Source organism: Meriones unguiculatus, chromosome 6 (genome assembly GCF_030254825.1).
Source record: "Meriones unguiculatus strain TT.TT164.6M chromosome 6, Bangor_MerUng_6.1, whole genome shotgun sequence".
NCBI lineage: Eukaryota > Metazoa > Chordata > Mammalia > Rodentia > Muridae > Meriones > Meriones unguiculatus.
In genome coordinates, this window is record NC_083354.1 from 112687384 (window position 1) to 112705278 (window position 17895).

The 17895-nt window shown below is 40.4% G+C and overlaps 1 non-coding gene across 1 annotated transcript; it reads left to right on the forward strand.

The window, feature by feature from the left end:
- Positions 1-16594: 16594 nt before the first annotated feature.
- On the forward strand, positions 16595-16726 carry LOC132654937 (small nucleolar RNA SNORA64/SNORA10 family). The gene has a single exon (XR_009592538.1). It is a non-coding gene; the product is annotated as a small nucleolar RNA SNORA64/SNORA10 family (small nucleolar RNA).
- The last annotated feature ends 1169 nt before the right edge of the window (positions 16727-17895 follow it).

The window sequence follows — 17895 nt, forward strand, 5'->3', positions numbered from 1 at the left end:
ATCAAGAAATAAAGAGTATGAAACTAAACAACCTCACTTCCTTATAAAATACAACCTATATTCTTTAAATTTTATATCAGCATTTTAATTGAAGATTGGCATGTATGTTACACAATGTCATATTTAGATATGTGTAGATATTATGGTATATTTAAAAAGGCTAACTAACATGTCTGTAGACCCACACACTTGTATTTTTAATTCAAGAAAAAATTGCTGTACTGGAAACGCATTTTGCCTTTGCTATGTATGCATAGTTTGAATATGCATGAATTAAGGTTCTAATTCTTCTAATGTAAGTTCTATTTTTCGTCAAGGCCTCACCTTTAAATGCATTCAGTAGACAGCTTAAAGAATAAGATAAATATTTCAATAAGGTTTTCACATCCATGTTTGAAGTCCATTACTCTTTGTATTTGTTCATATGAATTTGAAACAAACTATCAGGTTTTTAACAAATTAATCTAGGCTATTATGAGTTTACTTAGATATAGGTTTAAAGTAGTTTGTGACTCTGAACTAGTTTTTTCAATGTTGCAGCAAAAGAAGCCACTAATAAATGTGTCAAAGTTGTTTATTTTTAAGTTATGCTATAATTTTATACACATGTTTAAAGTACTTTGATCATGTTTACCTGCTACCATCTGCTTTTCCCTTCAGCTCTTACCAAGCCTCCCTTTCCCAACAAGCTCCCCCATCTTCCTTTCATACTGTGTGTTTGACGGGGAGGGGAGAATCATTGGATTTAATTAGGGTTGTTTACGTGAGCATGAATAGGGGACTACTTATTTGAGCAAGGGCTGAGAAACACAAATCCCCCAGTTCTAGCAACCATTCACTGCCATTAACCACCAATAGCTCCTTAGTTTTATGAGCTGCTCCTTGCTTCCCCAATGAACTGTTGGTAGGTGAAGTCTTGTCAAGCTCAGTCTTGTACAGGTCTTCTTCAGGGAACTGTGACTGTGAGTTCATGTTCTATAAGAATTTCATGACATTCTGACCCATCAGAAGGCCATTACACTTTTTCTATTCCTTCTTCCAGATGCTCCTTGAGCCTTGGAGTAGGTGATTGATATAAATGCTCTATTTAGGACTGAACACTCAACAGTCCCTAATCTCTTCACTTTGACCCATCAAGAGTCTTTGAATTCATCACTACCTACTGCAAAAAGAAGCTTCTCTGGCCAAGGCTTTTAGCAGCACTATCCTGTGTATATAAACATAAATATTTAAAAGTATGACAATAGGTCCATTTCGTTAAATATCAGTGGCAGGTTCTCTCCTATGGCCTATGACCTCCCTAGTCATGAACTTTTGACAGTGCCAGACTATGATTTTCCTTGATTGGAGCAAGACTCAAATCCAAATAAGATTAATTTTCTTCTCCAGAAGCCTTCACAGAACCTTCCAAAACTATAAAAGCTAGCCACCACAGAGAAACATTTTAGCTCAGTTTCAGCTTAATTTCTCTATGACCAATGGCCAAAGTGTGTAGTGTCTTTAGCAATAGGGTCTGGGTTCTGATGGACAAGAACAATGACCATGGCCCATATTGTTGTTGTTGTTGTTGTTGTTGTTTTGGTGTTTGTTTGTTTGTTTTGGAAAGGGGGTCTCTGGAGCCCAGCAACTTAGAGAGAGAGATGCACATTTGGCATTGGTATTTTCACTTACTAACTGATGTCCTCTGGAAACAGCATTGCCGACTCTTGCAGCATACATCTATTCAAACATTTTTATAAAATTTTATTTTAACTAACATACAAAGAAGTTATGCTTCCATAAGGCTTGTCAGACAGTCTTAATTTTTATTATCCCTCCCACCATCTTCCCTTTTCTACTCCGTATCCTGAAAGATATCTTAAAAGAGTGTTTATAAGTCTAAAATTAGCAAATCATGTAGAATTTTTCATTAAGTACTATAAACTTCTAACTGATCTTTTATTCCAAAATAATATTTGTTTTTGAAAAAAAAGTTCATACTTTTTTACTTAAACATCTAAAAACACATAATAAAAGATATATTTTAACAGGTTGAAAATAACAAAGATACCATATAGTCCTAGATATTAATGACTTGAAAATGGAATGTCCCTGAGATTCCCTTGTTTGAACACTTGATCGCTACCATGTATTTGAACAGTCTGTGGTGCTGTTTGGGAAGCTGTGAAAATGAGCTATTTAGTGAGGAAAGAAAAAAGGACCATGGCCAGGACAAACAAATTTCCTGCAATTACTAAAGAGATTGGTAGAATTAAAGGGAAACTGTACACTTTGTGCTGGGACAATAGGAAAGGTACTCTGAGAGCAAGAGTCCATCTATGGAAGGCTCCAGCTTGTGAGAATATAATTCACTTGAATGAAGAGAGCCTGAACTAAGAATGCCATCACAGGAGTTCCCTGATCAAAACATCTGCTTATAGTAAGCTACTCCTGGAAGCGACCAAAAGAGGAAGTGGCATCAACTTTAGCAGAAGGAAGTTAGATTACGTCGAAAATTGGCAGCAGAACTTAGCAGTGGTGCATTGGTGTATGCTTGGTTTCACAGGCATGCCTGATGCAAGAGAGATGTGCAGGCATCCTACGAGGAAGCCTTGAGATGCCATTGTCTGAATCTGGGAAGGGGAAGTCTAAGTGCCAGTGGAAGAAACCTCAGGATACTGAAGTTGCCACAAGCAGGGTTCACTGAGGAAAACTCTGCGCATCAAGTGGAGCTGGCCCAAGAGACAGACCACATGTGCTTCAGGCAACAGATGAAGGGGTGGAGCTACCCAAGGTCATTGGAAGCCCAGATTCTGTCAACACAAGCTCCACATTCTCCATATAGAGGCGAAGGATTTAGTGTTTGCTCTGCTGAAGAATAATTTCAGTTCGGCCCAGTTTTTCCTTGTTAGGCACCGTGCTGGCTAGCTAAAGTCAGAGAGGAAGGAATCTCAATCGAGAAAGTATCTCCACAGGATGGGGTGTAGGCAAGCCTGAAGGGCATTTTCTTAATTAGTGATAGGGAATGTCTCAGCCCACTGCAGGTAGGGCCGTTGCTGGGCTGGCAGTCCTGAGCTCTTTAAGAAAGCAAGTTGAGCAAGACACGAGAAGCAAGCCAGTAAGCAGCACCCCACCATGGCCTCTGCATCAGCTTCTGCCTTCAGCCTCCTGCCCTATTTCGAGTTCCTGTCCTGACTTCCTTCAGCGATGAGCAGTGATTGGGAAGCATAAGCTAAATAAACCCTTTCCTTCCCAACTTGCTTTTAGTCACGGCGTTTCTTTACAGCAACAGTACCCTGACTAGGCCATGCATTCATCCTTCCATTTTGGAACAAGCATTTTTACTGTGCCATTGTATATTTGAAAGCAACTTTTTAAATAAGGGCTCACAGGTAAGAGTGATTAGAGTCTCAGGGAAGACTTTGGATTTGTAAGCAGTGTTGAAACTGTAAGACTATACAAACTTTTGAAGTTGGACTGAATTAATTATATTATGAGAGGACCATAAAGTTATGGAATAGTGTGATTTTAATGTGAAATGTATGTCTTAGTTACTTTCCAATTGCTCTGATAAAACAGCACGATCAAGGCAACTTACAAGAAGGCATTTATTTTGGGGTTAATGGTTCCAGAGGGCTGGAGTTAGTGAGCATGATGGCATTGCAGTACGGCATCCAGCAGGCAGGCATGGTACGGGAGCAGTAGAGGAGAGCTCACATACTTAGAAGAAAGCATGGGGCAGAGAGAGCTCAGAATGGTGTAGGCTTTCGAAACTTCAAAGACCACACCCAGTAACACACCTCCTCTAATAAGGTCACACTTTCTAATCCTTCTCAAACAGTTCCACCAGCTGGAGACCAAGTATTCAAACACCCACACTGGAGGGAGCCATTCTCCTTCACACCATTGCAATGCTTCCTACAGGCTTCTGTATTTGAATATTTGGACACAGTTTATGATGCTTTGGGAGGTTGTAGTAGATTAAAGATTTGAGGCCTGATTGGCAGAAGTAGGCAATTGGAAGTGGGCTTCTGGGTTAAAGCCTGGCCAGCCACAAGATCCCATGCTAAGTTTAGACCCTTAATAAGCATGCCTTCTCCACCATGAGATTGTGGCTAAAATATATCCTTCTTTTCCTAAATTGAGAAAAATTACTAAAACACCCATGACTACTGACTTACTAAAAGTTTATTTCAGTCACATCTCCAATTCTTTCCACTGCTGTAGTCTCTTTGATGATTTTGACAACTTCTTTGATAGTGTTTCCAGAACCTTCTGAAATGGCTCAAGATACTATTTCAATTGATTTTACTCTAAGACCAGGCCAACACATACCAAATGTATGCATATACCAGAAACGTCATGGGAATATGTGAAAGAGATACATTGATATAGGTTCTAATATAGTATATTTAGAAAGGAACCAAATATCTGCTTTATATCAAATAAATGAAACAAAAAACCAAAGAGCAGTGTTCATAGTACAGTCTCAAAGATACACTCAAATGTCACAATGAGGACATCAATGGGAATCAGGAAGCTAACAAATTGGTTCATGGCTCTGATATAAAAAAAAAATCACAGCTATCATTTCTCATATCCCATATCTTATGCTATCATTTCAAAAGTGCAGTGTTCTATAAATCCCCAAATATCTGTTACCCTTTTCCAGCACTTAAGTCTTCCTATCTTTCTCCCTATAATACCCTTTACTCATTGGTCTTTTTTATATTTCTTGAACATACCAAACATACATATTCTGGAAACAACCCAGATGTCCCTCAGTGGAGGAATGGATACAGAAATTGTGGTACATTTATACAATGGAACACTACGCAGCAACTAAAAACAAGGAAATCATGAATTTTTCAGGCAAATGGTGGGATCTAGAAAAGAGCATCCTGAGTGAGGTATCCCAGAAGCAGAAAGACACACACAGTATATACTCACTTATAAGTGGATACTAGACCTATAAGATAGGATAAACATACTAAAATCTGTTCACCTAAAGAAGATAAACAAGAAGGAGAACCCAGGATAAGATGATCAATCCTCACTTAGAAAGACAAATGGGATGGACATTGGAAGTAGGAGAAAACAAGAAACATACAGGAGCCTACCATAGAGGGCCTCTGAAAGATTCTACCTAGCAGAGTATCAAAGCAGGTGCTGAAACTTATAACTAAACCTTGGGCAGAGTGCAGGGAATCATATGAAAGAAGGGGGAGTTAGTAAGACCTGGAGAGGAAAGGAGCTCAACAAGGACCAAATATATCAGGGTACAGGGGTTCTCTATGAAACTGTTTCTCCAATCAAGGACCATGAATGGATATAACCTAGAACCCCTGCTTGGATGTAGCCCATGGCAGCTCAGTCTCCAAGTGGGTTCCCCGGTAAGGGGAACAGGTACTGTCTCTGACATGAACTCAGTGGCTGGTTCTCTGACAACCTCCCCTCCCCCACAAGGTAGGGGCAGCCTTGCTAGGCCACAGAGGAGCAGCCAGTCCTGATGAGACCTGATAGGCTAGGGTCAGATGGAAGGGGAGGAGGACCTCCCCTATCAGTGGACTTGGAGAGGAGCATGGGAGGAGATAAGGGAGGGAGGGTGGGATTGGGAGGGAATAAAGGAGGGGGCTACAGTTGGGATACAAAGGGAATAAAATGTAATTAATGTGAAAAAAATTAATAAAAAAAAAAGAGTCAGTGGTTCTCTGCCTAAAATGTGCTTCCTCAGACATAGTGCCCTATTGATGATATTGCTCAAATCATTTCCTCCATGAAAGTTACCTGGAACATACATTTATTTATTTATTTATTTATTTATTTATTTATTTATTTATACATTTATACAAACTATCTCCCTTGTTAAGGTTATTTTTATAATATTGTATTTGTTTCTCAGTTTCTGTCTTAACCCAGCTACCACACAGATATCTGAGACTCTATTATATTATTTTAGCAAGCTTCACAGCACAATCCTGAGCAGTGTCAACTCTATTCTTAACTTCTAATCTAGTTTGCCTTCCTCTCAGGAAGGTGAGAGGTATCAGGGTGCATTCCAGTGATATTTGCCCTTTGTAGCTTTCCTGCTCCAGCTCCTCTCTCCTGATTATCTCTGGACCTCTCCATGGCTGAATCCTTTCTTAACTCCTCCTCCCCTAGCTGGCAGGAAGTCCAGCCCTGTTCTCTCCTATGCTCAGGGATCGGCTGGCTCTATTGGCATATTAGGGGACCATTGGGGAGCAGAGTTAACACAACATTGAGACAGGAGATTCTCAAAATGAGGATTGCAAACAGATATCTGGGTACAGAAATCAGCATTTGTATGACACAATAATCTTATGCCTACACTCCCTGAACACCCCTCTTCTTTTCTATTTTTCTATAACACTTATAAATCCCTAACTCTACTGTAGCATAAGATCCATTTACTTTTTCATGAATTACACTCTTAAGGACTTAACATCAAGAACAGAAAGCTCTGTTGGTTTTGTTCACTAATTATGTTCCACACACCAAGAATGTGGCTGACTTCTCATTAATGTAAATATTTTCCCAATAATTGAATTTTGTCTTTTGAGGATAGAATACCTTCAGTTGGTTATAGCTGCTTGATGCTTTCTTGGGAAAACCTGTCTCCCTCTTACCAAATATAATCATCACCAAGATACAATGCCGGTCAATACATTCATAAGTGCCATTTTTGGCTGGAGACTGAAAAGGACTTAGGACCCAACATCTTAATTAAAAATAAGATGCTCCCCTGTATATATTTTCCCTCAGGGACCTAGAAAGCATGGATAAACCACTTTGGTCTCCTGATCCTGGCCACTAGCTAAAGGTGTCCTCTCTATTCTTTTCCTTTAAAAATATGCTAATACATTCAGCAGCTATGTAGAACAGGGCATTTCAAATGTTGTCTATCTCGCTGGTTTCACCTTGGACGAGCGCCTAATACCCATCAGTATACAGTATTCAAGAGCTGAATGTAAATGAAGGTAGAGATAGGAAATTTGTTGACTGAAATGGAACCTGAGATTATCTTCAGTTGTGAGTGACTTGTCTTTTATTCTCCTCTCTGATTTACACTGAGCTTTACTATTTTACCTACTGTGGATAGAAATTTGTGTATGTTAGACTGGTGAGAGAAGACTAAATTACTAACAATTAAATGATCATCTTCAATAGGGATATATAATGAATAAATTGTGAAGAAAACAAGAACAAAAACAACAACAACAACAAAAATTGGTCATCTGTTGATACCAAATCAGCACCTGAATGTTATTTTGGTTTTGAAGTACGTTTCAAAGGATCTCTGGTCCCACCTGGTACCGGTCTTTCTGTAGTAAATGCTAGTTAGCTCAGCAACATGTCCTGGGGTGGACTGTGATAAGGTTGTGTTTCTCCCCAATGCACTTTTGCCGATTGAAAGCCACTGGTTCACTAGCCTCCGGCAATATATGACCTAAAAAAAACCAACCACTTCCATTTTATAATTCTTTCCAGACAAGTGATTATCTAAGCCAACTGCTCAGAGATAAAAATCTAAAACTAATTACCACGCACAATAGCAGGGGTACACAGAAAGATTCATGCAGAAATTGTGCATATAAAATAAAACCATGGCTTCCTTCAGCCGTGAATGAGGGGGCCCTCCTGCTGTAAAAATGTTTGCCATTTAAAACACTAATAGTCTCTGCAAGGTCTCCTGGACCCAGAGTTTTTGGCTCTGTTGGTCTCCTTGTGGAGCTCCTGTCCCCTCCAGGTCTTTCTATCACCCCTTTCTTCCATAAGATGCCCTTCACTCTGCCCAAAGTTTGACTATGAGTCTCAGCATCTCCCTCCATTCCCTGCTGGGTAGATTCTTTCAGAGGCCCTCTGTGGTAGGCTCCTGTTCTGTTTCCTGTCTTCTCCTGTTTATACTGCCAGCTTTTTGATCACCTCCCACTGAGGGGCGGGGACAGCCTTGCCAGGCCACAGAGGAAATGGATGCATCCAGTCCTGATGAGACCTGATAGGCTAGGATTAGACAGAAGGAGAGGAGGACCTATCCAATCAGTGGACTAGGGGAGGGACATAGGGGGAGAAAAAGGTGGGCCTGGGAGGAGATGAGGGAGGAGGCCACACTTGGGATACAAAGTGAATAAATTGTAATAAATAAACCAATAAAAAAGTTTCACAGGAAAAAAAATAATAAGTAAAACACTACAGTCAAGTTTAGGAAAGCATTTTTCGATGTATGCATAGTACAAAAACATTAAGGCAAGTATTTCATGTTATAACACTGCACAACTGCAGACATAACCTTCAGCATGCTCAGATGAAGCTGGGTTTATAACTGGCTCCTTTGGAAGGGCTCCCCTGGACTTTGTCTTTAATTAGGATTAAAATGTTCCCAGGACCCACAGGAGAGACAAAAGAGGCCTTTTATTTCAGTCATTACCATTTCTCTTAGACAAGATTACCTTTCAGGAAAAGATGTGTAGACCTTTTCTCTAATCTTCACAAAGAGAAAGGCAGCCTGTTAAACTAACTGCCCTCATTTCTTCCAATCGGAGAGTGACTTCCAAGAGAGCAAGCTTCAGGAGGATAGGGATTGTTCGTTGTTTCATTACAAGAGAACTGCAACTGTAGTGGTTGGTGGCAGTTATAACATAAATAAAAGCATACATCATTGGGAAGGGCAGACACAGAAACTGGAGAAGGACATAAAATAGGAAGCTGTAATGAGATAATGGTCCCCTAAAACTTATCTGAGACAAGGCCATTATGTAAGTTTATTTGTTAGAAATACTTGAAAGATATAAGCAAAAGATCTGCCAGGAATCAGGTATGCAAGGAGAAGAAAAATTCATAAAAGGTAAAGAGAGATTTTGTGAGTACTAACAACATAAACCTCCTATTTGGAAAAATACCAGAAGCAAATGAAAAAGTAAATAGGAAGCTTAAGCAAGAGAAATTTTTAATTGCCATGCTCTCCACCAAAGATACAGAGGGCACTCATTTTGGAGACACACACATCTGTCTCTAAAAACCAAAAAAAAAAAAAAAAAGAATGAAAGAAAAATAAACCTCAACAAAGCATTAAACACACACACACACACACACACACACACACACACACACACATGATAGATAGATAGATAGATAGATAGATAGATAGATAGATAGTTTGTGTGTCAATAAATATAAATATAATATATATTTGTTAACTAAAGGTTAATAAATCCTTCAATATAGAAAAGTTCATTCAAATCAACAATGGAAAAAAACATAAAATGTCTCAGAAATGTTAGACAAGAGTGTATTTATACATAAAGAATGCTATTCAGCCTTAAAAAGATGGAAATCTTGCTATTTGTGCCAACTGTGGAAGGGACGAAAGCACATTTGGGTACAGAAAGACAAATTCTTTTGCTTTTATTTCTGGAAGATTTAAAAAAGAAACCATTTGCTTTTCTAGAAGAAGACAGTGGATGAGGGGTCATTAGGAACCAGGGAAGAGAGAGAGACAATAGTCAGGTAAGAGGAAGTAGTCTTGTTCTCTGGCTTGTAGACTACACTTCTATAGACTATCGCTACAGTCTGTAACAAACTATGGCATGTTTCAGAATAAAGAGGAGAAACATCTTCAAGTTATCAGCATTCAGAAATGACTAATATTTGAGGAGATGGAAGTGCGATTCACGCTGATTTATCACAAATTTTATATCAAATTATCATACTCTACCACATAAATTAGGCACTAATATGTATGAATTATACATGTTTTAAAAGGAAAACGGGGCATAGGGGTATATCTCAATGGTAGAGGATATATTTAGCACATGTGAGGCTGTAGGCTTGATTCCAGACAACACACACACACACATACACAGAGAGAGAGAGAAAGGAGGCATATTTAGTAAAATACAAATTAAAAAGTTCAAAAAAAATAACAAACACCAATAAATAGAACAAAGAGATAAATTTTACAATTAATCAAAGCAATTCAAGTTTAAGAAAGTAAAAATTAGCTTCCAGTGTATCTCTTAAATAAGTTTTTTAAATGTTTACAAAGATAATTTGAGGAATTAGCTAAAGAAAAGTGAATCTAATATGGTGAGAGTGTCATAGTAAAAGAAAAATAAAGAATTATTAAAAAACTAAATAAAATATGATGATATATAGGAAAAGTATTAAAACTATACATATTTCATAGCACCAACAAGTTATTTTCTTTGAAAAAAAAGTGTTATTACTTAGCTTTATTTTAGGGCTTTGTCTATAAATTCAAAACCCAGCGATTTACTAGTATTTTAATAGAAATTATATATTGACCTAAGTGGATTTGAAACTTTTAAACTGGTTATCTCTTAAGACAAATAGATAAGCCAGGCAGTGGTGGCACGTCTTGAATCCAGCACTCAGGAGCTCTGTGAGTTCGAGGACACCTTAGTCTACAGAGTGAGTTTCAGGACAGCCAAAGCTACAACACACACACACACACACACACACACACACACACACACACACACACACACCTGTCTCTAAAAACCAAAAAAAAAAAAAAAAAGAATGAAAGAAAAATAAACCTCAACTTTCTCCACAGCCATGTTCTCACTTGCGTGTACTTTCTGTCTCTCCCTGGCCTGGGTCTCTGTGTGACTGGCCTTGAAGAAAGCAGTAACACAAATCCCACAAGAACTTGAGCAGCACCTGTTGTCTACTCATGAACAGGAGAGATGCAGTGCTGGCTAGGCTTGTTTTCAGGGGACACTGCTTTGCAACTTTACACGCCAGGGGCTGTGAGATACAGCATTCCTTCCAGTGACTCCACTTGTTTCAAGTAACTATCTCTCTCTAGAGTCTGCTGACATGACGGCACCAAGGAGTCCAATCACAGGAGAACCACAAAACCTCCAGACCCTGGTGCTGACATCCAATAGGCATTTGCTTACCTGAAAATGAGAACAATACGTGTTTCTGAAATTTGAGTTCAATGTTGCCATTTAATGAAAAGTATCTGAAAAAAATCAAGCAGAAAACAAATAAATGCACAAAAGCAAATGATCTTATGCCAAGCACCCCCAGGAACTAGAGTATGATGCCAGATAGACCCTAAAGAGCAAAAGTACTAAATGGTTCATGGTGGTTCTTCTTAAGCTAGAGACAGATTACCCTTTTAGCACCCAAGTTCCTTCCCCTGAATCATTGCCCGTCAGCTTTTCTGTCTGTACCAAGGTCCCAGGCTTACCCTCCTCTCATCCCTTATGGAGATGAATGGCATAACACTGTAGGTCTACACAGAGAGAGCAGCATTCTACAGACGGGAAGCCAGAAATAACCAGATTCTTTTCCTAAGCCAAAAATTTGTGATCAAGAAAGTCTGAATAAAAACTTCTGGGTTAGAAACTGTGGGGTGAATCCAACCATCTGTTGTAGCCAGGGCTCCAGAAGATTCTGCTGCCCCTCAGTGTAAGCCCTGCCCACCTACTCCATTTTCAGCTGGCTCTCAGCAGGGAGGTTCACGAGGTCATTGCCTCACTAGACGCCAGCAAGGATCTCCCCACTCATTTTCCTCTGTCAGGCCGATTCACGAGAGGGTGTACGTTATGCAAGTAATGTATGTTAAATTAGGTAGAGCGGCATTTATCCACTGCAAGTGTGTGTGGAGGGATGGGTAGGAGCGTGACGGGGTGTGAGCGGAACTAGATGTGAGTGCTGTGTGGTGTGTATGTGAGATGTGTGTGTGGTGTGTGTTAGAGAGAGATTGCGTGTGGTGTATGTGGTTGCATATGTGGGGTGTGAGTGTGTTGTGTGTGTGACTGTGTTTGTAGGGTGTGTGTATATGTATCATGTAGTTTGTGTGTGTGATTATATATGTAAGGCAAGTGTGTGTGTTTGTGTGACCATGTGTGTGATCATATATGTAGAGGGTGTGTATAATGTATGTGTGTGAGAGAATAATTGTAAATGTATTTCCACTCATTCAAAGAAAACAAAACTGAAAACCTGAAACTAAATCATGGAGTACCATACTGGATCAGCATCTTTGACTCATTTTTCCTTCTCGTAGTCACCCTTCACTGCTCTATTAGCCCCAGAAAGAGTTTTTAGTAATAACTCAGCACCTGTTTATTTAAGTGTATATTATATTGGTAAATGGTCATATGCTGTTTAAGCTGTTAGAGCTGGCTTTGGGATGAGCGAGGCTTGCCCTCTCCCAGCCAGTCCCCAGCATGTTTATTTCAAGTGCTCTCCAAAACCCCTTTGTTTGGGGATGCCTGTCTCTGAACCCCTATGTGACCTCTGGGTCTCTAAGAGGGAAAATATCCCAGGAACAGAAGCATTGTAAACTTGAAAGCACTGAAAACATTACTGAGACCACCACGAGAGAACATTGCCATGCTTCTCCATGAGGTAAGGCCTCGGGTCGGAGTGGGAAGCTAGACCTCATGCTTGCGGAAGATGAACAGGACTCCCGGGCACTCCAGCTGGCTGCAGCAGCTTCTCTTGTCGCATTCTGCTTGGTGGCTTAGTGCTCAATGTGACACTGTTTGTTTGGTCTTTTACTTGGAAGCCGCATCTGAGAGAATCATCTGCTCTGTCCCCAACTGACTGCCTCAGCGGGGCTTCCCCAGGCAATTTCTGCTTGGTGTTTGTAACTCCTGGTGTCCTGTTTTGTTTGTTGGGGCAGGGGTGTGCCTGCTGTCTCAGGTGGATGTCTCAGGTGCCCATTTGATGGTATTTTGTGTTTCCTCTGCTGCTTCTATCTGCTACTTGCTTAATTATGCCCTCGCTCTTGCTCTATGTAAGCTCACTCATTCAAAATGGAAGGCACTGTGGCAGCTGTTACAGCTTGTTCTCTGGACCGTACAGAATATTTATTATATTATTTGAGAAACATGGTTTTAAACTCATCCTTAAACATTCGGTGTCAGTCCCTCACTCCTCCATACAATTGGTGACAGCTGACATTAGATGTCACCTCCTGATGGAGAGAGACTACAATGGGGCCTTTACTTTTGAGATCCTGTTAATTAAATGCAGAGAGGCAAGGAGTCCTTGGGTCCCTGTCCCATAGTCGTAGTTGAGTGACATTTGCTAATGAGTCCCTTCGTCACATTTGTATATGCTTCAATCTTAGAGCTGTAGCTACCCTTCAAGGTGCTCTCTGTGCTATGAGGTGAGGAGATCACACATTAATAAGAGCTGAAATAGTTTTCCAAAGGAGCTAACACCAGATGGATTGATCTACTAAAGTCTGCCTTTATAAATGAATGACACTCAATTTTTGCAATCAGAGGTGCGGGAGAACAAATTTATCCATGAGGGATTTTGCTTCCCTCCTGACAGCATTCTATCCAGAAAGCAATCTCCAGCTAAGCCCCGTAGCAGGTTGCTAGGGATGACAAAATCATGGCGTGGATTGTGGTGGGCACTCTGCCCTCAGCAAAGCACACGCTGCTTCCATAGCACCAGAATGACTTTTTGTTTCAATTAAAAGCAAAGCCTGTGCCTCCCGCTGTGACTTCCTCCCAGATCAAGAGAACCTCAAGGCACACACTGACCTTGTAAAGTCTTTCTTATGGGGAGTACTAAAATATCTGGCTTGAAAACTTCTCCACATAAATAGCGCATTATAGTTATAGATAGGATGTGATTCTGAATCCGCAGCTGAAAAATCCAGCTCAGTTCCATTAGTATCAAAAGCAGGACTAAGCTGATAGGAATGCCAACAAGACAGTGGCCCAATGTCTTTCAACCCTGGCTAGCATCATTCCATGGTTAAGCCACCATGTCCACCCAGCCTGAAATGTTAGGCCTTTGCTGGGTGTGCCCCAACTTGCCCACTCCACTTCGTCTAATTTTTCAAGGTGTCAAATCACACCTCACTGTGATTCCACAGGCTGAAATTTAATAGAATGTTGCTTGCCATGAATCTACTATGCCAGAAACACAGACTGATATGCTGTGTCTTTACACAATGTCAGAATTTATTGAATAACAATAAATTGACAAGTATGGCAGGTTTGATAGTATCAATTTGCCATGTATTCTTCCTTTCCTTGATAGCCCTGGCCAAACCAAGCACGTGTTCATTTACTCCAATTTTACGTGCTATGTATCACACAGTAATTACAGCCATTCTTGCATGTGTGCAGGTTGCCAAATGGCTGCAAGTATGTTAAAGATGCAAGATCTTTCAGTGGCTTCGTGGGGCCCGAGAGGCAAAAGATGACGAGCTGTATTGATAACAACAAACTGAGCCAAGCTGGGTGAAGAAGCAGCCGTGTCTGCTGGCTGCTGCTTGTAGGGTCAGGCTTTGGGGTTGGAGTTGAGCTGCAGTAGTGAGGTGAAGGAAAGCAAGCCTGGATGAATGAACAGGAGAACAGACAAACAGATGGCAGTTTGAATTGGCTGTGGGAACTGAGTCAAGACAAAGGCCCAGGGACAGCTGGTAATCTTCTGCCTGTGGGTTCTTGATGCCCATGTGATTAGGTGACAAGTCAGTGAGGGTCATTGCCACGGCAATGTTAGATGTCTTCCTCTTTATGGAAACCAGATGATTCTTCAGATGTCCCTTAGTTCGTTGGCCTGTTTTTCTGATAGGTTTTTAATGGTCCAGGTGCCCTTATCCACACCATTATAGTGCATTGGATGGTCCCTTTTCTGTTCCTAGGAGTTTACCAGTCTGGGATGTGTGGGAACCAGACTTCATCCTCCAGCCTCAAAACAGAGTCAAAGGCTCCTTGGAAAGCAGCCTCTTGGAGCAAGCCTGAAAAACCAACCTTTTACACAATATGGAGTAATACTGCAACACAACTGATTTCAACACTGCTCCCATCCAGGAGTCAGAATCATATGATTAGAAATTCCAGGAGAAGGGATCACGGAGGCTAGAGCACACTCTCTGTATCTGAAGACCCCCTGTCAAATGTAGACATATGCCAAATCTGTATGCTTTATCCAAGGACAACAAAGTCACTAAGAAACATGGTCAGAACATCTCTGCCAGGTATGACTCAGCTCTAGTGCTTATTCGTATTTGAAGTGTGTGAGTTTCGGTGTTCACCATTCTCTGTGGTACTGTTGCACCCCCGCCATTCTTAAAGCTTCCTCTATGACGATGCTTCCCCAACTTTTTTTCACACCATGACAAACATATAAACTCTCCAGGAGAAACATGAAGCTGCCCCAGCTCACTTCCCCATAATCAGCCAAGGGTCCTGCCATCTGTCCCACCGTTTTGCTCCCACCTCCAGTCACTTTATTTGAACATACACACAAGTGCAGAGAGCAGCTGTCCTACAACCCATAGTATGTATACCCTAACGTAAAACTTGGCAAAGACAGACATTGGGCAGAACAGGACCAAATTGAAACAGAATTATGAAGTTGACAGGAGCTTCCTTTTTGCCCTTCTATTTCACGTTAGAATCCCCTTCCCCTCCAGGCTGTCCACACTCTGCTAGGCTTAATTCTAGCAGCTGAAGGTTACCTTTCGGACTTTGGGATGAGGAGTGGTTGTCTCTCTTGAAAAGCCATTGATTATCTGAATTTCTCCTGATAAACAAAACCCTTCCAAAAGGTCATCTTTTCATAAATGAGATTAAGCATCACACATGGTCACACAAATACACACACACATGCAGGAACATGCGTGCACTCACACACGTATACATACACACACATACACAATGAATTTTTTCCCCATTGCACTCAGTTAACTCACAGTTAGCAACTACTTACTGAGGATGAAGCCTCATGCTGTAACAATGAATAAAATATGATTTCTGCATGAAGGAGCTTATGCTTTTAGCCGGTGGGAACAATTTAGATTACATACCATTTAAACCAAAAAAGTAACCCAATTTTATTAAAGTGCTTTAGTAAAAAGATGTAAGGAACTACATAAAGACAGTGGGTAGGAAAAGGCTGAGGACACTGGATGAGTCTATCTAGAATGATGCTTGATAGATAAAGATAAAGGGCAGCTGTGACAAACTGCCATTCTAATGAGTGAGCCTCTTCTCTCTTTGTGCCGGCAGAAAGGGTAAACATCACTCTCCAAGGTTAACTCGACACACGGTGATTATGAGGAGGAAGTTTTGACGTATCCCTGATGGAGGACATGCTTTGGGTCAGGAGTTCATGCAAAAGGCAGCTATAACCTGACCTTGATCCCTACTTGATTCCTTACGTTGCGTTTGGCAAGCTGTGTGTGTGTGTGTGTGTGTGTGTGTGTGTGTGTGTGTGTGTGTGTTTGGTTTCTTTTGAGATGGGCTTTTAGAATGCCCTTTGGCTGGATGGTCTAGTGGGTAGAAGCACAAAGCACTTATAGCACACACGTGGTTTTCTGGTTTGTTGGTTTGTTTGTTTCAGTACGTGCAGTGGAGTGGATCTCCAAGCTCAGCATGCCTAAAGTGACCTGGGAGGATAGCTGGACGTTCAAAGGCCAGCCAGCCTGGGTTCATATCATGGCAGAAGCAACAGCAGAGACTCTGATCATCAAGGTAGAAGAGAGTTGACTCCCAAAAGAAAAGACGTCCTCTGTCCTCCACAGACTCTTTGAGCAACAAGTACATGCACACACACACACACACTAATAATAACAACAACAATAAAAACTCTCTCACTCTGCATAGTTGCTTAGTTACCCACGTGACTGACTTTCGTATGGGAAGAGAGGAAAAAGAGTTCCTCAATACCGTGGATCGGCCTCACAGCAGCCTCTTTTGCCTAGAGGAGCACCACAGGTCCTGGTTGGAAAGAAAGAAAGGAAGAAAGAAAGAAAGAAAGAAAGAAAGGAAGGAAGGAAGGAAGGAAGGAAGGAAGGAAGGAAGGAAGGAAGGAAGGAAGAAAATAATAAATTTAAACTTTTTAAAATAAAATCAAGTCAGTCTGCACAATGCTATCATCTCAGAAAATTTTAAGAGAAAGGCCAAATGTTCTTCTAAGAAACATAAAAGGTAATGTTAACTAAATATAACAAATCTGAAATATAATATCCTTCCTTATTTGGAAACAGAAAAATCCATTATTAGTAATTCCATAAGAAATCATACGTCTGGGCTCAGTAAGAAAAGCATGTGCTGAACAAATATGAGAACCTGAGCCCAATTCCCAGAGCCCATGTAAAAATGTGAGTATGGTGGCTTGTGCACATCATAAAGGGACTCACAGAGGACATCTTTTGGGCTTCCTGGCCAGCCAGCTTAGCCTACTTGGTAACGTTATGAAAGAACTCTTTTCAAAAAGAAGAAAGAAAGAAAGAAAGAAAGAAAGAAAGAAAGAAAGAAAGAAAGAAAGAAAGAAAAAGTAAAAGAAAAGAAATGAAACAAGATGAACAGCAGCTGAGGACTAACATCCACATTTGTGTTCTGGTTTCCACATTCTTGTGTACATACATGAACACAAATCCTAACACACATATGAACCTTCATATACACAGACACACATATAAAGGTTATGCAGGTCTAAAATCAAATTAATACACTATAGCGTATTAGATGAAAGAGAACAGAAAAGTACGAATAACATAAAAAGGGCATGCTATATATAACAAATACATAAAGGGTATATAATAAAAATATGATTTTGAAATTTCCCTTGAAATAGCCTTGAACTCATTACATACCCAGATTGGCCTGGGTTTTGTTTGTTTGCTTACTTGTGTATTTCTTTTGGCATAATACCTGGAAACTCAACATGTGAATGGCATGAAACAAAACATTCATTGTTGTGCATGTCCTTGTAAATTCTGCAAAGCGCTACACATAGTTCTCTCAAACACAGCCATGCACTTCAGAAAGCAGAGCCCAACAGAGAACTGATGTAAAGTCAAGAATATGAAGAATAATAAGCGAGGATTTGCAGAAAATGCAGAACTAAAGTCAGTCCTTTGGTTACATAAGGAAAGTCTGAACG